Consider the following 20,678-nt stretch of genomic DNA (forward strand, 5'->3'; position numbering starts at 1 on the left):
GTTTTGTTTTTTTTTTTTTTTTTTTTTTTTTTCCAACTTTTTTTTTTTTTTATTTATTTTTGGGACAGAGAGAGACAGAGCATGAACGGGGGAGGGGCAGAGAGAGAGGGAGACACAGAATCGGAAACAGGCTCGAGGCTCCGAGCCATCAGCCCAGAGCCCGACGCGGGGCTCAAACTCACGGACCGCGAGATCGTGACCTGGCTGAAGTCGGACGCTTAACCGACTGCGCCACCCAGGCGCCCCTATAGTTCATGTTTTTAAGCAGCTCTTAGGGAGGCATTTCTGACTGGGGGTCTCAAGGAGGAGGTCAGGTAGGTAAAGGAGTCCCACCTACAGGAACAAAATTTATCTCTCTTCTGGGCTTATTTATGTGTTTTAATCTAACTCTTAATTCTAACTTTTGAAATTTTCATTGGACCTTTTTGAGTAATGGGACCAAGATTTATGTGTGTTAGAATCCCATTTTCTAGTTCTGTGCTAGATATAAAATAGATTTCAATAAATATGCTTAAATGCCTGAGGGAAAGGTTAAAACCTAATGGTTATTTTCAGCATTTTTTAGCGTTGCTTTTTAATTTTACTTTCTTTTCCAAAGTCAATGCACTATCTTTAAGTACTGATACTTCCCATCAACCACACATCCATTACACTGACTCTAAAAGGGATTTAATCAGGAGCAGACAGTGAGGTGTGATTCATCAACATTCATAGCTTCTGGGCTGGGTGCCATGATGAGAGATTATATATACATCTGTATCCTTAGTCATTTCCAGAAAATGATGGAATGTAAGAAATGTGATGTACCTGTGGGTAAGAGAAAAACCATACAATTCATATCATCAGGCATGTCCAGAGAGAGGATTAGGACTGTAATTTTGTCTCCAAGTCCCTGTATTCCAATAGTGATTTTGAGTATTTTAGTTAAGAAAAGTCAAGCTAGAACACAATTACTTGCTGCTTTCGCCCTCCTCAGCAATTTCCTAATCCCCTCTTTAATCTCCTGCATTCATACCCCATAGATAATGGGGTTGAGAGCTGCAGGAATTACATGGTATGACACATTAAGTAAGACAGGGATATCAGGGGAAATTTTTTTCTTGGCTATGTGGGTGAAAACAAAAACCAGCAGGATGGTACTGAAGAAGAGGATGAGGATGAAGTGAGAGCCACAAATGCTCAGAACTTTGGCAGCTGCCCCTTTTGCCTTGAGTCTAAGAACGGCTCATAGGATGAAAGTATAGGAGAAAATGATGAGGATGAGGTCAGAGCCCAGAAGAGTCCAAGCCACAACTAAATGGTAAATTCTGTTAAAGGCAATGTTATCACAGGAGAGCTTGGACACAGAGAGATTGGCACACATACAGTTCTCAATTATATTTTTTCCACAGTAATGATGCTGGGCAGAGAGGATGGGAATAGGTGCAGTAAGAAATGTGTTCCGGGCCAAGATGAAGAGAACAGCCTTTCCTACAAACTGGTCAGTGATGATAGATGGGTAGTAGAGAGGCTTACAGATGGACACATAGCGGTCATAGGCCATGGCCAGGAAGGTGCATGATTCCATGGGCAGGAAGGAATTCATGATGAACATCTGGAGGAAGCAGGTAGAGAAGCTGATGGACCTGTGGTCAAACCAGAAGATGGCCAAGACCTTGGGGATGACAGTCAAGCAGAGCATGATGTCCAGCAGGGAAAGGAGGCCGAGCAGGTAGTACATGGGCTTATGCCAAGAGACCTCCATCCTGATCCGGATGGTGATCAGGAGGGTCACGTTGGCCCCATAGCCAGGAGGAAGAGGAGGCTGAGGGGCAGAGACAACCAATGCTTCCAGATGGGGGACCTGACAAAGCAATTCAGGATGAAGTCTGAGACTTCAATAGAGAGGGAGCTGCTGTTCTAAGGCAGCAATGGCAGTGACTTTAGTGAGGCAGATGTCTCTGAGTAGCTGCAGAAGAGAGGAGTAAATCTATCATACTCTGATGGCTATGTACTTAGCTTGTAAAATCCATAAGGGTAAGTACATAGTCCACTTCATCCACCCCACAGCCCTTGTGCCTAGCACATTTTTTGACATATAAGAGGTGGCTAATAGACATTTGTTGAATATATAATATAATGTTTCCACATCTTTGTTATTTCATCTGTGTTTTATCTTTCTTTTATGTGAATGTGTATTTTCAGTTTGTTTGCTTGGTTAATATTTAATGAATCAGAAATTATTTAAACATCAAATGTTATTTAAATTAAATACATAAAATCAAAGGCTGATGAAACATTTCAGTTTAAATTTTAAAATGAACAGAAATGCATTCCAAAGGTTAGATGGGATTCATTTTCAAGATTTTAAGGAAGAAAAAGATGATAATATCCACTGACATGATGAACTGGGGTACTTAGAGCAAATCTCCTTGATGAAAAGGTATACAAATCATTTCTATGGTTATGTCTATATCTAATCTCTATCTTTATCAATACCCATACCCATATCCATACCTACACTTATGCCTATACTTACATCTATTATTTATATTTTAATATCTTGAATACACCCATGAACAAGTAAAAAAGAAAGAATTATCAGGCTAAAGATTGAATAAAATCCAGACATCAAAATCAAATATTGATGTTGGCTTTCAACCTGAGAGCACTTGCAGCACTCTATAAACTTAAGCACCTGTCTTCATTACCTAGGGGAGCTTGGAATCTAAACTCCAGGGACAGAAGATAAATCTAAGCTCAAGCAGGTGGAGAATGTAGCAGAGGATCTCCCATTTAGATAGGGCTTTACAACACTACATCCTGAATAAAAAGGTGGGCACTAGTAATAATCCCACTCCTTCATCTTCGTCCCTCACTTATACCTGGAACTTCAAATAACCTCAAAGCTTGTTTTATAGTAGAAATCTTCCCTGTAAATCCTGAACTACTGGCTGGTTCTCTTTTGACTTGGCATCCTGTGTTCACACCAACTGTTTGTCTCAGAAAGGAATTTAAAGTTATCCTGGATTGGTGGTGGTTTCAGAAAATAACAGAAACAAGCCCAAATCCTTTCTTGAGAAAGAAACTTCATCTCAGGCCTCAAAGAATTTCAGCACAAAAACTTCTGAAGAAATTGAGTTGCTTGTGGTAAAAAGACAATTAATTAAAAAGAAAATGATGGGGCACCTGGGTAGCTCGGTTAGTTGAGCGTCTGAATTCGGCTCAGGTCATGGTCTCATGGTTCATGAGTTCAAGCCCCGCGTCAGGCTCTGTGTTGATAGCTCTGAGCCTGGAACCTGCTTTGGATTCTCTCTCTCTCTCTCTCTCTCTCTCTCTGCCCCTCCCCTGCTTATGTTCTCTCTCTCTCTCAAAAATAAAGGAACATCAAAAAATTTTTTTAATTTAAAAAATGAGTATAAGCCCACAAAAATGATAGCCAAATCCAATCTACAAAAACTTAAGATATTACTTGTGTGGTAAAAGATATTGAACAAAGTTATTTTGTTCATTACCTAGCCCTACTGGGTTTTAGGTAATGAAAGAAAAGCTTTAGGGGAGCCTGGGTGGCTCAGTTGGTTAAGCATCCAACTTCGGTTCATGTCATGATCTCACGGCTTGTGAGTTTGAGCCCCGAGTTGGGCTCTGTGTTAACAGCTCAGAGCCTGAAGCCTGCTTCGGATTCTGTGTCTCCCTCTCTCTCTCTCTCTACCCCTCCCCTGCTCATACTCTGTCTCTGTCTCAAAAATAAACAAATATTAAAAAAAAAGAAAACAAAGAAAAGCTTTAAAATATACACAACAAAATAAACACACAGAAAAGGAGAATCAGTCCTCTCTCCAAAAATGAAAAAAATAAAATAATTAACATTGCAAGAGACAGATTTAAGAATAGATTAGCCACACTTGGAAAGATAGTGACCTAGAAGATAGAACTTGAGAAATGCTTTAGAATGAAGCTCCAATGGATACACAGAAAATGCAAACATGTAAAGAGCAAAATACGGGATTCTGACTGCTCAGAGTCCCTCTATCTTTTCTGTTTTCCTGGGATTAATAAGATGATGTCCAGAATTAATATTTTTCTCAGGACACTGGAATCTCTAAAACGTAACAAAGCAGATTTGAAGAAGAACCAGATATACTTGAAAAACAGAATATCAACAATAAGAACTAAATTAAACAGTAGATTAGGGCCAGCTAATGGTAGAGTCAGTAAAGTGTCAGAGGTGGTCAGAAGAATCTACTGAGAATGAAGATGGAAATAAAATAAAAACATATGGGAAAAAATGAAGAAAATGTAGGAGAAATAGATGGGATGAGCATGTTTAATACATTTAATAAGAGCTCCCAGTTGAAGAAGAAAGAGAATGAGACAGAAACATCTGAACTTTTCAGGACAGACTACATCAGTAATCAGATTCAAGAATTCCAATAAGAGGCACCTGTGTGGCTCAGTCGGTTAAACATCGACTTTGGCTCAGGTCATGATCTCAGGTTCATGAGTTTGAGCCCTGCACCAAGCTGTCTGCTGTCATCGCAAAATATGCTTGGGATTCTCTCTGTTGCTCTCTCTCTGCCCCTCCCACACTTGTGCTTTCTCTCCCACACAAAATAAAAAGTAAACTTAAAAAAAAAGAATTTCAATAAATCCTGGGTGGGAGAAATCAAAAAAAGTGTACACCTGGATATATCTAAATATATACACTTAGTTGGGGCTCCTGGGTGGTTCAGTCGGTTAAGCATCCAACTTTGGCCCAGGTCATGATCTCACGGTCCGTGAGTTTGAGCCCTGCGTCTGGCTCTGTGCAGACAGCTCAGAGCCTGGAGCCTGTTTCAGATTCTGTGTCTCCCTCTCTGTCTGCCCCTCCCCAGCTCATGCTCGCACTCTCTCTCTCTCTGTCAGAAATAAATGAACTTTAAAAAATAAAAATAAATATATACACTTAGATATCATGGTCTAACTTAGGTACCAAAGAGAAAGAAATGATCTTAAAGATCAATATGACTATTACAATGAGAACAATGGGTGTGTGTTTCAATATGCTTGTGTCAATAGGCCACAGGAGTAAAGTGTGGTAAATAATGAAGACACTAGTGAAGATGTCTTAATAATGCTTTAAATTGAAATTGATGGAGGTTTTGAAGATGTTAAACTGTTAAAGACTACTAAAATTACTATTGAATTATTTATATTAGCTGCTAAAATTGTATTTCTTTTTTCCAGCTTTTTATTGTGGTAGAATACACATGACACAAAATTTATTATCTTAACCATTTTAATATACAGTTCGTTGATATTAAGTGCATCCATTTTGCTGCGCAACCATCACCAGGATCCGTCTCCAGAACTCTCTTCATCTTGCAAAGCTGAAACTCTGTACCCATTAAACAATAACTTCCCATGACCTCCTCCCTTCTGCCCCTGGCAGCCACCATTCTAGATGTTTTTTAAACTGCTAAGATGTTAAATAATTATCAGTTTTCAGTGATCACGATTTCATTGCATGCAGTTATCTGATGAGCATTTCAAAACCATCTTAAATAAACACAAAAGAGGGCTTCATACAAACCATGTCATCCGGAGTTTAGCAGTGGTTGAAGTAACACTAGCATCAGCTCTACAAAGAGTATACGTTTTCCTAAAAGACAGGAAGGACCTTGACTTTCTGTCCTTGATCAATGAAAGACTAGGTGAGGAACTTCTAAGGATCTGGTTGATTATTTGGAATCAAGACAGTGATCAGGAAGGTGACACTGGCCCCACAGCCAGGAGGAATAGGGCATGAAAGGTATCAGTGCTGCCAGCTGGGAACCTGACAAAACAGTTCTGGAAGTACTTGGATATGTCAGCAGAGCAGATGTTGCTGGAGGATAATATGACATTTGATCCCATCTTTGAAGAGGACAACAAGTAGCCAAAAAAGAAGAAACTTGTTAATAAATCATTTAAGCTTGTGGAGAACCATGTAAGAAGCTTTGTGGAAAGTATCAAACTAAATTAAAATAGGATGGGAAATAACATAATAATCTGGTTAGTCAGATTGTCAATCACTGTATTTGACCTTGGGAGAAAATATCAAATATGATTCATCTCTGCCTTTGGGATAACTCATTGAATAAAGTAGGGCACAAAAATGTCAGACAGAAGAATAGCAGTATAGTGTGGCTCACCAAAATAAGATGTGCTCATGGTGTTATGGAAGTACAAGAGAGTGATCCTTTATTTATTTTTAAATTCCACTTTAATTAACATACAGTGTTACGTTAGTTTCTGGTGTACAATATCGTGATTAAATAATTCTATATATTACTCAGTGATCATCATGATAAGTGTACTTTTAATCCCCTTTACCTATTTCGTGCATTCCCCCACCCACCCACCTCATCTCTGGTAACCACCAGTTTGTTCTTCATATTGTTCTGAGGGTTTTATTTATTTATTTTTGTCTCTCTTCATTATTGCTTCTTAAATTCTACATATAAGTGAAAATATATGGGATTTGTCTGTCTCTGACTGACTTACTTCACTTAGCAATATGAACTCTACATCCATCCATCTTGTTGTAAATGGCAAGATCTCATTCTTTTTATGACTGAATAATATTCCATTCTATGTGTACAACACATCTTAATCCATTCTTCTAGCAATGAACACTTGAGCTACTTACATGATTTGGCTATTGTAAATAATGCTGCAATAAACAGAATGGTACACATATCTTTTCAGATTAGTGTTTTCATACTCTTTGGGCAACTACCCAGCAATAGAATTACTTTGTCATATGGTAATTCTATTTTTAATTTTTTGAGAAACTTCTATACTGTTTCCCACAGTGCCTGCACCAGTTTGCATTCCCACTAACATTACAAGTGATTTCTTTTTCTCCTCATCCTTACCAACAGTTACTGTTTCTTGCGTTTTGGATTTTAGCCATTGTGACAACTGTGAGGTGATATCTCATTGTGGTTTTGATTTGCATTTTCCTGATGATAAGTGAGCTCAAAATATAGAGCATCTTTTCAATTGCCTCTTGGCCATTTTTATGTCTTTTTTGGAGAAATGTCTGTTCATGTCTTCTGCCATTTTTAATTGGATTATTTGAGGGCTTTTTTTGTTTTTGTTTTTGTTTTTTGGTGTTCAGTTGTATAGGTTCTTTAGATATTTGGATATTAACCCCTTCTTAGAAATATCATTTGCTAGTATTTTCTCCAATTCGGTAGGTTGTTTTTTTAGTTTTGCTCATTATTTCCTTTGCTGTGAAGAAGTTTTTTATTTTGATGTAGTCCCAAGAGTTTATTTTTGTTTTTGTTTACTTTGCCTTAGAAACATATCTAGAAAAATACTATACTTGTGAATACTACGGTTTTAGGTCTCACATTTAGATCTTTTATTCATTTTGGGTTTCTTATGTATGGTGTAAGAAAGTGGTACAGTTTCCCTTTTTTGGATGTAGCTGTCCAGTTTTCCCAACACCATTTGTTGAAGAGACTGTATTTTCCCCTTTGCATATACTTTCCTCTTTTTAAATAGATAATTGGCCATGTAATTGTGTGTGGGTTTATTTCTGGTCTCTCTTCTGTCACATTGTTCAATATGTCTATTTTTGTGCCAGGGCCAAACTGTTTTGATTACTACAGCTTTGTAGTATATCTGTGAATGTGAGATTCTGATACCTCCAGTATTGTTCTTTTCAAGATTGCTTTGTGTATTTGGGGTCTTTTGTAGTTCTACTGAGATTTTAGGATTCTTTGTTCTAGTTCTGAGAAATATGCTGTTGGTATTTTGATAAGGATAGCATTAAATCTATAGATTGCTTTGGATAGAATGGACATTTTAACAATATTTGCTCTCTAATTCCATGAGCATGGAATACCATTCCATTTTTTTCCTCATCTTCAATTTCTTTCATCATGTTTTATCGTTTTCAGAGAATAGGTCTTTCACCTCCTTGGTTAAGTTTATTCCTACATGTCTTATTATTTTGGGTACAATTGTAAATGAGATTGTTTTCTTAATTTCTTTTTCTGCTACTTTATTATTCGAGTGTAGAAATGTGACAGATTTCCATATACTGATTATGTATCCTATGACTTTCCTGAATTCATTTATAACTTCTAGTACTATTTTAGTGGAGTCTTTCTGGTTATTAATATATAATATCATGTCATCTGCAGATAGTGAAAGTTTTACTTCTTCCTTCACAATTTGGATACCTTTAATTTCTTTTCCTTGTCTGAATGCTTGTAGCACTATGATGAATAAAAGTGGCAAGAGTGGACATCCTTGTCTTGTTCCTGACCTTAGGGGAAAAGCTCTCCATTTTTCTTCACAGAATATGATGTTCACTGTGGGTTTTTCATATAATGCCTTTATTATGATGAAGTATGCTCCTTCCAAACCTACTTTGTGAGGGGGTTTACCATGAATGGATGTTGCAATTTGTTAAATGCTTTTTCTGTATTATTGAAATGATCATGTGGTTTTTATCCTTTCTTTTATTGATGTGATATATCATGTTGATTAATTTACAATTTTTGAACCAACCTTGCATCCTGGAAGTAAATCCTACTTGGCTATACGGAATGATTTTTTTTAATGTATTGTTGGATTTGATTTGCTAGTATTTTGTTCAGGATTCTTGCATCTATGTTCATTAGAGATACTGTCATTTAGTTCTCTTGTTTTGTAAGTGTCTTTACCTGGTTTTGGTATCAGGATAATGCTGGCTTCATAGAATATACTTGGATGCTTTCCTTCTGCTTCTATTTTTCAGAAAAATGTGAGAATAAGAAGTATTAACTCTTTAAATGTTTAGTATAATTCACCTGTGAATCCATCTGGTCCTGTACTTTTATTTTTTGGTAGTCTTTTGACTACTGACTCAATTTCATTCCTGGCGATTGGTCTATTTAGATTCTATATTTCTTCTTTTTCTTATTTTCTATTTCTACTTGATTCAGTTTTGAAAGAGTGCATCTTTCTAGAAATTTATCCATTTCTTCTAGGTTGTCCAATTGTTGACATGTATTTTTTGTTGTAATATATATATTTTTGTATTTCTGTGGTATCAGTTGTCACTTCTCTTTCATTCTGATTTTACTTATTTGGGTCCTTCCTCTTTTTTTCTTGGTGAGTCTGCCTAAAGGTTTATCAATTTTGTTTCTCTTATCAAACAATGAACTCTTGGTTTCAGTGATCTCACCTATTAGTTTTTTAGTCTCTATTTCATTTATTTCTTTTTTTTTAAGTTTTGATTTAAATTCTAGTTAGTTAACATATAGCGATTGAGGAAATGAGATGGGCTCAATTCTTGCAAACGGTGGGATTAAAACATGGAGTTTTTAAAGGTCAGTGGGCTTAGCTGGGATGGATCGCAGAAGGCATTGCCTTGCTCCTGGAGAGAAGAAAAGCAAATAACCCAGGGGCAGACAGCGTGCAAATAATGATTTGAAGAACGCCTGGAGTACACACAGAGGGAGAGTATTCAGAGTATTTGCTGTTCTCAGGGCATCCCAGATATGGCACATTCACAGAGTCTCCTCTCCAGGATAAAGGAGCTGGCTGGCACTATTTTCCTCCCCTAACTCCCAACATAAACACAGAGCCACCTACAGGAAGTAGCAAGGCACCAACACTGGCTCCCTAACTTGCTTACACAAACCACATTACTGGAGTAAAATACTTATATCATACAAATAAGTTTTTTTAAACCAAAGACTGTAACAAGAGTTGAAGAAAGGCACCATATCATAATAGAAGGGTCTATCCAATAGGAAGGCCTAACAATTGTAAATAATTATGCCCAACTTGGAACACCCAGATATGTAAAACAATTAACATATATAAAGGAACTCATTGATAATAACATAATAATAGTAGGGGGATTTAACATTGACATCAGTGGACAGATCATCTAAGCAGAAAACAACAAGGAAACAATGGCTTTGAATGACACACTAGACCAGATGGAATTAACACATATTCTGAACATTTCATCCTAAAGCAGCAGAATATTCATTCTTTTTGAGTGCACACAGGACATTCTCTAGAATAGATCACATACCAGTTCACATATCAGGCCTCAACAAATACAAAAAGATTGAGATAATAATATGCATATTAAGGCATGTGGTCTGAAAGACCACAGCACTATGAAACTTGATGTCAATGACAAAAAAAACGTTTGGAAAGACCACAGAAGTATGGAGGTTAAACATGATATTAAACAATGCGTGGACAACCAGGACCTTAAAGGAGAAATAAAAAATACATAGAAACAAATAATAATGAAAACATGATGATCCAAAATCTTTGAGATGCACCAAAAGCAGTCATAAGTGGGAGGTGGGCAGCAATATAGCACTACTCAAGAAGCAAGAAAAGTCTCAAATACACAACCTAACCTTAGAGCTAGAGCTAGAAAAAGAACAGCAAATTAAGTCTAAAGCCAACAAAAGAAGGGAAATAATAAAGATTAGACCAGCCATAATGATATAGAAACAAACAAATAAAAAACAGTAGAACAGATCAATTAAACCAGGAGGTGGTTCTCTGAAAGAATTAGTAAAATTGATAACCCCCTAGGCAGACTTATCAAAAAGAAAAGAGAAATTACCCAAATAAATAAAATCACAAATGAGAGAGGAGAGATCACAACCAACACGACAGAAATACAATAAATTATAAGAGAATATTATTGAAAATTATATGCCAGCAAATTGGATAATCTGGAAGAAATCAAACAATTCTTAGAAACATATAAACGACCAAAACTGAAACAGGAAGAAACTGAAAACTTGAACAGACTAATAACCAGTGGAGAAATTGAATGAGTAATCAAAAATCTCCCCCAAAACAAAAGTCCAGGGCCAGATGGCTTCCCAAGGGAATTCTGCCAACAATTAAAGAAGAGTTAATACCTATTCTTCTGAAACTGCTACAAACAAACAAACAAAAAGAAATGGAAAGAAAACTTCCAAATTCATTCTATGAGGCCAGCATTACCTTTATTCCAGAACCAAAGACCCCATTATAAGGGAAAATTACAGGCCAATATCCCTGCTGAACGTGGATTCAAAAATTCTCAACAAGATACTAACAATTTAAATACAACATTACATTAAAAGAATTATTAATCATGAGCAAGTGAGATTTATTCTTGGACCACAGGGGTGGTTCAGTATTCATCAATCAATCAGTCTGATACACCACATTAATAAAATAAAGGATAAGAACCATATGGTCCTGTCAATAGATGCAGAAAAAAATTTTTGACAGAGTACAACATCAATTCTTGATAAAAACCTTCAATAAAGTAGGGATAGAAGGAACATATATCATCATAAAGGCCATGTATGAAAGACCCACAGCTAATACCATACTTAATGGGGAAAAACAGCTTTCCACCTATAGTCAGGAACAAGACAGGGATGTCCACTCTTACCATTGTCATCTAACATAGTACTGGAAGTCCTATTTACAACAATCAGACAACAAAAATAAATAAAAGGCATCCAAATAAGCAAGGAATAAGTCAAAATTTCACTCTTTGCAGATGACATGATGCTCTATGTAGAAAACCCTGAAGACTCCACCAAAACATTGCTAGAATTGATACATGAATTCAGCAAAGTCCCAGGATACAAAATCAACGTACAGAAATCTGTTGCGTTTCTATACACCAATAATGAAGCAACACAAAGAGAAATCAAACCCCATTTACAATTGCACCAAAAGCCATAAGATATCTAGGAATAAACCCAGCCAAAGGGGTAAAAGTTCTGTACTCTGAAAACTATAGAACATTTAAGAAAGAAATTGAATAAGAATGCAAGCTGGTGCAGCCCTTCTGGAAAACAGTATGGAGGTTCCTCAAAAAACTAAAAATAGAACTACACTACGACCCAGCAATTGCACTACTAGGCATTTATCCAGGGGATACAGGTGTGCTGTTTTGAAGGGACACATGCACCCCCATGTTTATAGCAGCACTATCAACAATAGCCAAAGTATGGAAAGAGCCAAAATGTCCATTGATGGATGAATGGATAAAGAAGTTGTGGTATACACACACACACACACACACACACACACACACACACACACACATACACACACACACACACACACAATGGAGTATTCACCGGCAATCAAAAAGAATGAAATCTTGCCATGTGCAACTACGTGGGTGGAACTGGAGGGTATTATGCTAATTGAAATTAGTCAGAGAAAGACAAAAATCATATGACTTCACTCTTATGAGGACTTTAAGAGAAAAAACAGATGAACATAAGGGAAGGGAAACAAAAATAATATAAAAACAGGGAGGGGGACAAAACAGAAGAGACTCATAAATATGGAGAACAAACTGAGGGTTGCTGGAGGGATTGTGGGGGGGGATGGGCTAAATGGGTAAGAAGCACTAAGGAATCTACTCCTGGTATCATTATTGCACAATATGCTAACTAATTTTGATGTAAATTAAAAAATAAAACAAAATAAAACAAGTTAAAATTTAAAAAAGAAAGAAAGAAATTAAAGAGGACACAAAGATATGGGAAAACATTCCCTGCTCATGGATTGGAAGAACAAATATTATTGAAAATGTCTACACTACCTGAAGCAAACTACACATTTGATGTAATCCTTATCAAAATGCCACCAGCAATTTTTCACAGACGTAGAACAAACAATCCTAAAATTTGTATGGAACCGGAAAAGACTCTGAATAGCCAAAGCAATTTTGAAAAAGAAAAGCAAGGCTGGAGGCATCACAATTCCAAACTTTAAGCTATATTTCAAAGCTGTAGGCATCAAGACAGTATGGTGCTGGCAGAAAAGGACACACAGATCAATGGAACAGAATGGAAAGCCCAGAAATGGACCCACAACTATATGGTCAACTAATCTTTGATAAAGCAGGGAGTAATATACATTGGAAAAAAGACAGTCTTTTAAAAAAATTCATTGGGAAAATTGCACAGAAACATACAAAAGAAAGAAACTGGCCCACTTTCTTGTACCATAAACAAAAATAAATTCAAAATGGATGCAATACCTACATGTGAGAAAGGAAACCATCAAAATCCTAGAGGAGAACACAGACAGCAAACTCTTTGACATCAGCCATAGCAACTTCTTGCTAGATACATCTCTGGAGGCAAGAGAAACAAAAACAAGAATGAACTCTCAGAATTTCACCAAGATAAAAGTGTTTCTGTGCACAGTGAAGGAAACAATCAACAAAACTACAAGGCAGAGTATGGAATGGGAGAAGATATTTGCAAAAGACATATCTGATAAAGGGTTAGTATCCAAAATCTATAAAGAAATTATAAAACTCATTGCCTTCAAAATAATCCACTTAAGAAATGAGCAGAAGACATGAAAAGACATTTTTTTTTCAAAGAAGACATACAGATGGCCAACAGACACATAAAAAGATGCTCACCATCACGCATTATCAGGGAAATACAAATCAAAACTACAATGAGATACCACCTAGCACTTGTCAGAATGACTAAAATTAACAATTCAGAAAACAACAAATATTGACCTGGATATGGAGAAAGGGGAATGCTCTTACACTCTTGGTGGGAATGCAAACTGGTGAAGTCATTCTAGAAAACGGTATGGAGATTCCTCAAAAAGTTAAAAATAGAACTACCCTACAAGACAGCAATTACACTACTAGTTATTTACCCAAAGGATTCAAAACACTGATTTGAAGAGACACCAGCACCCTGAAAAAACCCACTCCTACACATATACCTTATACACATATAACACATATAACACATATACACATATAACAACAATATCAACAGTAGCCAAATTATGTAAGGAGACCAATTATCCATTGACTGATAAATGGATAAAGAAGAAGTAGTATATGTACACAATAGAATATTATTCAGCCATCAAAAAGAATGAAATCTTTCCTTCTGTAACAAGGATGGAGCTAGAAAGTATTGCTAAGCAAAATAAGTCAGTTGGAGAAAAATGCCATATGATTTCACTCATATGTGGGATGTAATAAATGAAACAGATGAACATAGGGGCAAAGAACAAGAGAGAGAGATAAATCATAATATAGGATCTTAACTATAGAAAACAAACTGAACATTGCTGGAGGGGAAGTGGGTGGGTAGATGGATTAAATGGGTGATGGGTATTGAGGGCACTTGTGATGAGCACTGGGTGTTCTATGTAAGTGATGAATCCCTAAATCTACTCCTAAAGCTGATATTAATTTATATGTTAACTAACTAGAATTTAAATAAAAACTTGAAACAGTAAACAAATAAATAAATGAATAAATTATTATGAAAAATAACCACTCAGTTAAAAAAAACAATTAAAACAAAACAAACAAAAAAAGCACCTTTGTGATCTTGTGAAATGTTCCCTAAATAGGATCCCCACAGAAAATCTGTTCATAGTAAAACAGAGTTTGAGTTGTTCAAATTGAAGATTTTCCATTGAATAATGGAAAGTTTACACTAAAATTCACAGATACATAATAGAGTAGAGGAGATACTAGCAATATCTAGTGAAAAGGGGGCTCTAAGATTTAAATTATGCATGGAGATTTTGCAAAAATATGCAAGAAAAACAAAATTAATAGAAAAAGCAGGCAAATGATGTCAAAATATAATTCACAGCATGAAAATCACAAACGGTTAAACAGTATACGAACAATGCTGAGTTATCAGGAGAAAATCATATTAAAATAATGAGATACAATTTTATATCCACCAAGCATTAAAAAACTACCATCAATTGGTGTAAGGAATGTGAAGAATTAAACTATAGAAGAATTAAACTATAGAAATTTCTAGTGAGATTTTATAAGTATTTTGGAGACAAATTTGGTAATTCCTAGTGGAATTAAATGTTTTTACTTTATAACTAAAAAAACCCACTCCTACACATATACCTATTTTAGGACTATAAAAGAAGTATACAAAGATATTGACGTTAGCAGTAATTATAGGTCATTCGGGTGTTGACTACTTATATAAAAAATGCACATAATGGGAATTGAAATGAATAAGCAATGAAAAAGAATGACTTATGCAGAACAACATGGACAGTTGTTTAAGATTTAGTATTGAGTGAAAACAAAGAATAACATCAGATTTATTATCCAATATTATTTATAAAATTCAATATCCAAATAATCCTCATGAACATGTAGCTACATAAGCATATCTAAAATTAATTGAAAAGACACATTTTAAGAACACTGGAGCTTTGGGGCGCCTGGGTGACTCAGTTGGTTGACCAGCAGACTTCTGCCTAGGTCATGATCTCACGGTTCATGAGTTCGAGCTCCACATTGGGCTCTGTGCTGACAGCTAGGAGCCTGGAGCCTGTTTCAGATTCTGTGTCTACTTCTCTCTCTGTCCCTCCCTTGCTTGTGCTCTGTCTCTGTCTCTGTCTCAAAAATAAGTAAACATTAAAAAAAACAATAAGAACACGGGGGCTTTCACTTTTCTAAAGAGAAGAGGAATAGGAGCAAAGTTGAGATATGCAGGAGACAGAGAAATAAAAATAGAGCAAAAGAAGGCCTTTAAAGAAACTGATGCTGATGCCACAACACAGGGAACAGAGTCAGTGGTATTGTAATTGTGTTATGTGGTGACAGATGGTAGCTACCAATGGTGAACATAGCATAACTGTATACATTTGTTGAATCACTATGTTGTACAACTGACTAATGCAACATTCTGTGTCAACTACAATCAACTTTTAAAAATAATGAAAAAGAAAGAAAGAAAAAAAAGGAACTGATGATGCTTGCTCCCATAATTTGAGGCATATGAATATTTCACATGAGGCTCAAAATGAAAAATAAAATAAACAAATCATTCTTTCTAGTATATAGCTGTATATACATCACATTTGAAAAGTCTTTCAGTACAGCAAAAAACATGATAGGATTTTCTTTAAGAAAAGCACGTTGCATTTTCTCAGGAATATATTTTTCAAGTTACTCTACCATCATTATCATGATGCCATCATAAAAGTCATGACAAATTAATACCAATCCATTCAATAGCATGGTTTGGGAGGTACCTATCTAACAACGGTCTGTTGGAAGCCCATGAGAACTTATGAGTGAGCTTATTGGACCCATGGAGGGCATCGAGTATGCATGTGCAAATGACTGTGAACATGGATGGATGAATGTAAGACCCCTATACCCAGGAGATTAACTGTCCACAGAACACACAATGTTGGGCTGGATTACCAGAGCTCCTTGCTTTTAGAGAGAAAGAAAATCATTTTCTTCTCCTTCCTGTCTGTTTGTCCCAAGAGGGCTTTTTAGGCACAATAAAGTAGGGATGGAGTAGTTCCCAGAGGGAAAAGTCCCTGAGGCCCTGGAGTTATAACTACACCCAGATAGTTCAGGAACTAACCAGAACTCCAATATCAGTGGAGCCAGACCCTTGCTCACATCCTCTGTAAGTGAGTCTGGATAGAGGGCCCCTGAGAGGCAGCTATTCCAAGATTAATCAGAACATGGGGGACACCTTTCTTTTCAGTACAGATTTGTGCTCCATTCCATTCCTGAGTCAGTACTGCTGAAGCAGTCTGCAAACCAGGTTGTAGAGATTTCATCCTGTCTCAGGTCAGGAAGCAAATGTAAGAACCTGTGTTCTGGGACCTTCCTTTTTGCCCTTCTGTTGCCTTTTCTGATCTTTTACTGAGTGGTGCCAGATTCAGAGATGCAGGAGTTTGTCCATAGGAGATGAATAGGGGTGGGGTGGAAAGCCTGAAGAGTGATCATCTGCAGCTTAATTTAGATGATTTGGAGTTTTCAGCTGAACATACTGAAGGGGTGTTAAGGCAAAGAATCAGCACACAAATGCTTGAATCATGGAGGAGAAATTAAATTTAATCTAAGTAACATTAGAGGTTAAAGACAGAGACCACAATTTGGGGTCAGTGGGAGTAAGAAAGTAGTTCCTCAGATTAAGCTTCATCTAAAGAATTTCTAAAAGCTATGCTGTAAAAACAGAAAACTATGCCCAGAAGATCATTGAGGTATCTATTACTGGTTGCACTCAGTAACGTCCTAAACAATATTTTGGAGAAATGTCTCAACTTCTGAGTTTCTGGAGTTAGGTGGTCCTTATAATTAGTAATTAATACATAATAATAATAATAATAATAATGGACACAAAGTAAAAGGAAACAAGAAGAAAATTGTAATCTGAGCAGTGAAAGCAGGAGTCAGAGTTGTAAGTGCAAAAACAAGGGACATTCCAGATTTCTGGAAAATGGCCCAAGGATTTTATGTGCATGGGGGTGGAGGTAAGAGAAACCTAGAAACATAAAACAAAATGCCAGATACGATATGCATTTCTGTATCACTGTGGTGACACAGGACACAGGTATATTCATATAGTCAGTGGTTTGGACCTAACTTTTATTTCTTCCACATCCAGACACTGCTAATTAAGCTGGAAATACAGATAATATCACTGAGTCTCAGTTGTCCATTTCAAAAGATAAATTGTTAAAATGGTGTACTTAACCTACCTACTTCAGAATGTTATGAGTCACATATGAAATATGTTTAAAATTCATCCCAAAATTGCCAAAGTCACTACTAATGTATTCTGCTAGAAAGAGAACAAGAATTGGAAGCCATCTAAATCTCTTCTACATATCATGTGGGAGCCATGCCTGGCAGGTGCCAGCTGCACAAACCCTTGCTTAGGGAAGCAGAGGATCAGGAGTAAAGAGAAGAGCCCTGGAAGGGAATGCCATTCCTTCCCGCTCTGAGAGCAAGCCCCAGACACTAACAGGGTCTCCTGATGGGGAGAGTTTAACAGCAGCCTGCAGCTGGGGAATAGAAAATCATATCTGGAAACAAAAATACTATTTGAGCCGCTCCAGGAAAACGAGTGTTTCTAAAGTGATGGGGTTTTGGAGTCGTGGGGGTCTGGAGCTGATGGCCAAGAAAGAATTCTTGAGATGTGTTTGGTGCAAAAAGGTGATTTTGTTTTATGATTTTTTTTTTACCTCAACACCTAGAGTTTCTTGTCTCGCAGCTTCAAAGAATGAAGAGGTAGACACAAAATGAGCAGCAGGCAAAACTTTATTAGAGTAATATAAGAAAGTAGGAATAGAATGAAAGCTCTCTTTATAGAGAGGAGGTATTTGAAAGTGAATGCCTGTGACTGTAGGCAAGGGTCTTTGTTTTATAAGATTTTGGTCACCACCTCCCTCCCACCTTTGTTTCTTCTCAGGTCCGACCCTTATTGGCTGGGTAACTCTAAATGTCAACTCATTCCTTTTTGATTGGCTCATTTCTTGTACATGAGGGGTGGTCCATGGCCATACCGTTCCTTGTGCGTCATATGTTTTATGGTCTACTACTCACTTTTCGTCAGGTCTTTTGTCAAATTCCTGAGGGGAACCTGAGGGGGAATAGCGGCATCAGTTACAGTCTTAAGAGGAACCTTACACCCAAGAGGGTTTACTGTGGTCAGACACTCCCAGCATTATTCCAAAATATGTGTTTTTCCCCATCCAGGGGCCTCAGGTCCTCATCTTTCCCTGTCTGCCAATTTTATTCTATATTTCCCTATCATAATTTTATTAAATCACAGGGACAGGACCCATGGGCAGAAAGAGCTGCACTGGGGTTGTGAAGAGTGACCAGTTATATACCATGGAGTTGAGGGAGGTAAAGGCAAAAGGGAGGCCTACAAAAGGACTTTCATATGTTAAAGATACCTGAGGCCTTGCTATTGTAAAGCTAAGGTTGTTTTCTCTCTAGTCAAGCATTAACATTAAGTCAGTAGGGAGTTAATGGAGAAATGCTACACTGTGTATTTGCTTCAAGTATTTGTCAATGGGCTGCAGGTTATAAAGGAATTTAACTATAACTACCATTTCCTTCTTGCTTTTGTTCCCCACATCATTGTGGAAGGGAGGGTGATATTGGGGCTCTGGGAAACTAAATCTATAGGTTTCTGGAGATTAGGTTGTTGACAAGATTGCCTTTTTCTTATAATTTACTATGACTTATGTGAACTGATGGAGACTCATATTCTGCATGACTGTGGTCTCTATCAGTTAACCATTTGTTTTCCCCTTTCCTTTGTTCTTGGGCAGCCAGGAGTGCCTGAGCAATGTCACACATATCTCACTGCCACCACCCCCCCACCATGGGGTGGGGGAGGGTGGTGTTAACTTTTGCTTTGCCCTCAGCTTTCCTAATACTTCCTCATCATAGAGGTATGAAAACATTGTTCTGATCTGAGTTCATGATTTAATAAAACTCTCTTCCTTGCTACTCTAACCCCTATGCCAAACTATTCCTCCTCCATCAGATTCTGTTGTCAAAACTATTCATTGTATCACTGGTGAAGTTTGTGTTTTCTTTTTTATAGAATTGATGGGGCAAACATATTATCATTATAATTATTCATGAGATGCAGAGGAGTCCTAGAAATTACTCCAACCCAACCCACTGTATTAAGCAAGAAGATCAGCGTAATACAGTAATGAGTGAATACAATTGTGAGGTATAATTTTCCTTGTTGGTAATGTGATATTATAACATATCTCATTGGATGCTGAATAATTCAATGGGATGAAGCCCTAGGAATTCTGGAAATTCCAAATCAATATGCAATTTATCTTATATAGTGAACCTCAAGAGTAATAAATAGGGAAGTATTTAAACTCCCAATGAAAAAGTGTTTCTAAACCCACAAAGTAATGGTTTAACAGAGGCCTTGGTGCATGTAGATAGATTCAGCTACAGTGGACTGCATGATTTGAAGTACCCCACAAAGACCTGATCCTCACCTTTGACCAGCCTTCAGTCATCTTTCAAACCTCATTCACAATTCAGGAGGACAAGCACCTTAGAACCCTTCACCCTTAATGTAAAGGAGAGAACCACCTCACTTCATTTAAATTAATTTTCGCCAGCCTATGTCCCATGTCAGAGGTACTCAGTCTCCTCTACATTCTCCTAATTGTGCAAGACCTGTCATTTGTTCTTATTTCTACCCATTGTTTCCTGAATGATCTTAGTTTGCTTCCTTGAAAAAGGGACAGTTTCTTTTTCAACATTGTGACCCTGGCACCTAACAGAACGCCAGGGGAGGACGTCAAATGTTAGAGAACATGGCAACATCGAACTGGGCTTGGAAACAGAGGAATGTGTACCTGGATCATTATACTAATAATGGAAAAATAAAATAGAAACGGGATGCAAAAACTTTAAAGATAAGACTTCATCACCCTCACACTATTGCAACCAGAACAATCAAGTATTCACCTTGTCTGATGGCAGGTATCGGTCTCACAAAGCTATGTGGAATTGCTCCTTCTCCTCTTAAGATTGTTTCTTCCCAAAGTTAAGAATCGTACAAATATGAAGATATATAGAAAGAAGAAAAGCAATTTTTTGGCAGGATCCACACCTCCCTCATTAAATGACTGTTGAGATAATGAAGATTAACTTTATTTACAAGGCATCATCTTTTTTTAAGTTTTTATTTATTTATTTTGAGAGAGAAAGCATATAATCAGGAGAGAGGCAGAGAGAGGAAAGGAGAGAATCCCAAGGAAGCTCCATGCTGTCAACACAGAACTGTGAGATCATGGCCTGAGCAGAAATTAATAGCTGGACGCTTAACTAACTGAGCCACCCAGGCACCCCA

At 37.0% G+C, this 20,678-nt stretch overlaps 1 protein-coding gene and 1 pseudogene across 1 annotated transcript in view; one reads left to right on the top strand and one right to left on the bottom strand.

Annotated features, from left to right (window-relative positions):
- LOC132677163 (uncharacterized) overlaps nt 1-20,678 on the top strand; it is a 286,729-nt gene that overhangs the window by 229,927 nt on the left and 36,124 nt on the right. The gene's annotated exons all lie outside the window — the stretch shown is intronic.
- On the bottom strand, nt 935-19,836 carry LOC144613011 (olfactory receptor 56A3-like; annotated as a pseudogene).

Source organism: Panthera onca, chromosome D1 (genome assembly GCF_046562875.1).
Source record: "Panthera onca isolate mPanOnc1 chromosome D1, mPanOnc1 haplotype 2, whole genome shotgun sequence".
Lineage (NCBI taxonomy): Eukaryota > Metazoa > Chordata > Mammalia > Carnivora > Felidae > Panthera > Panthera onca.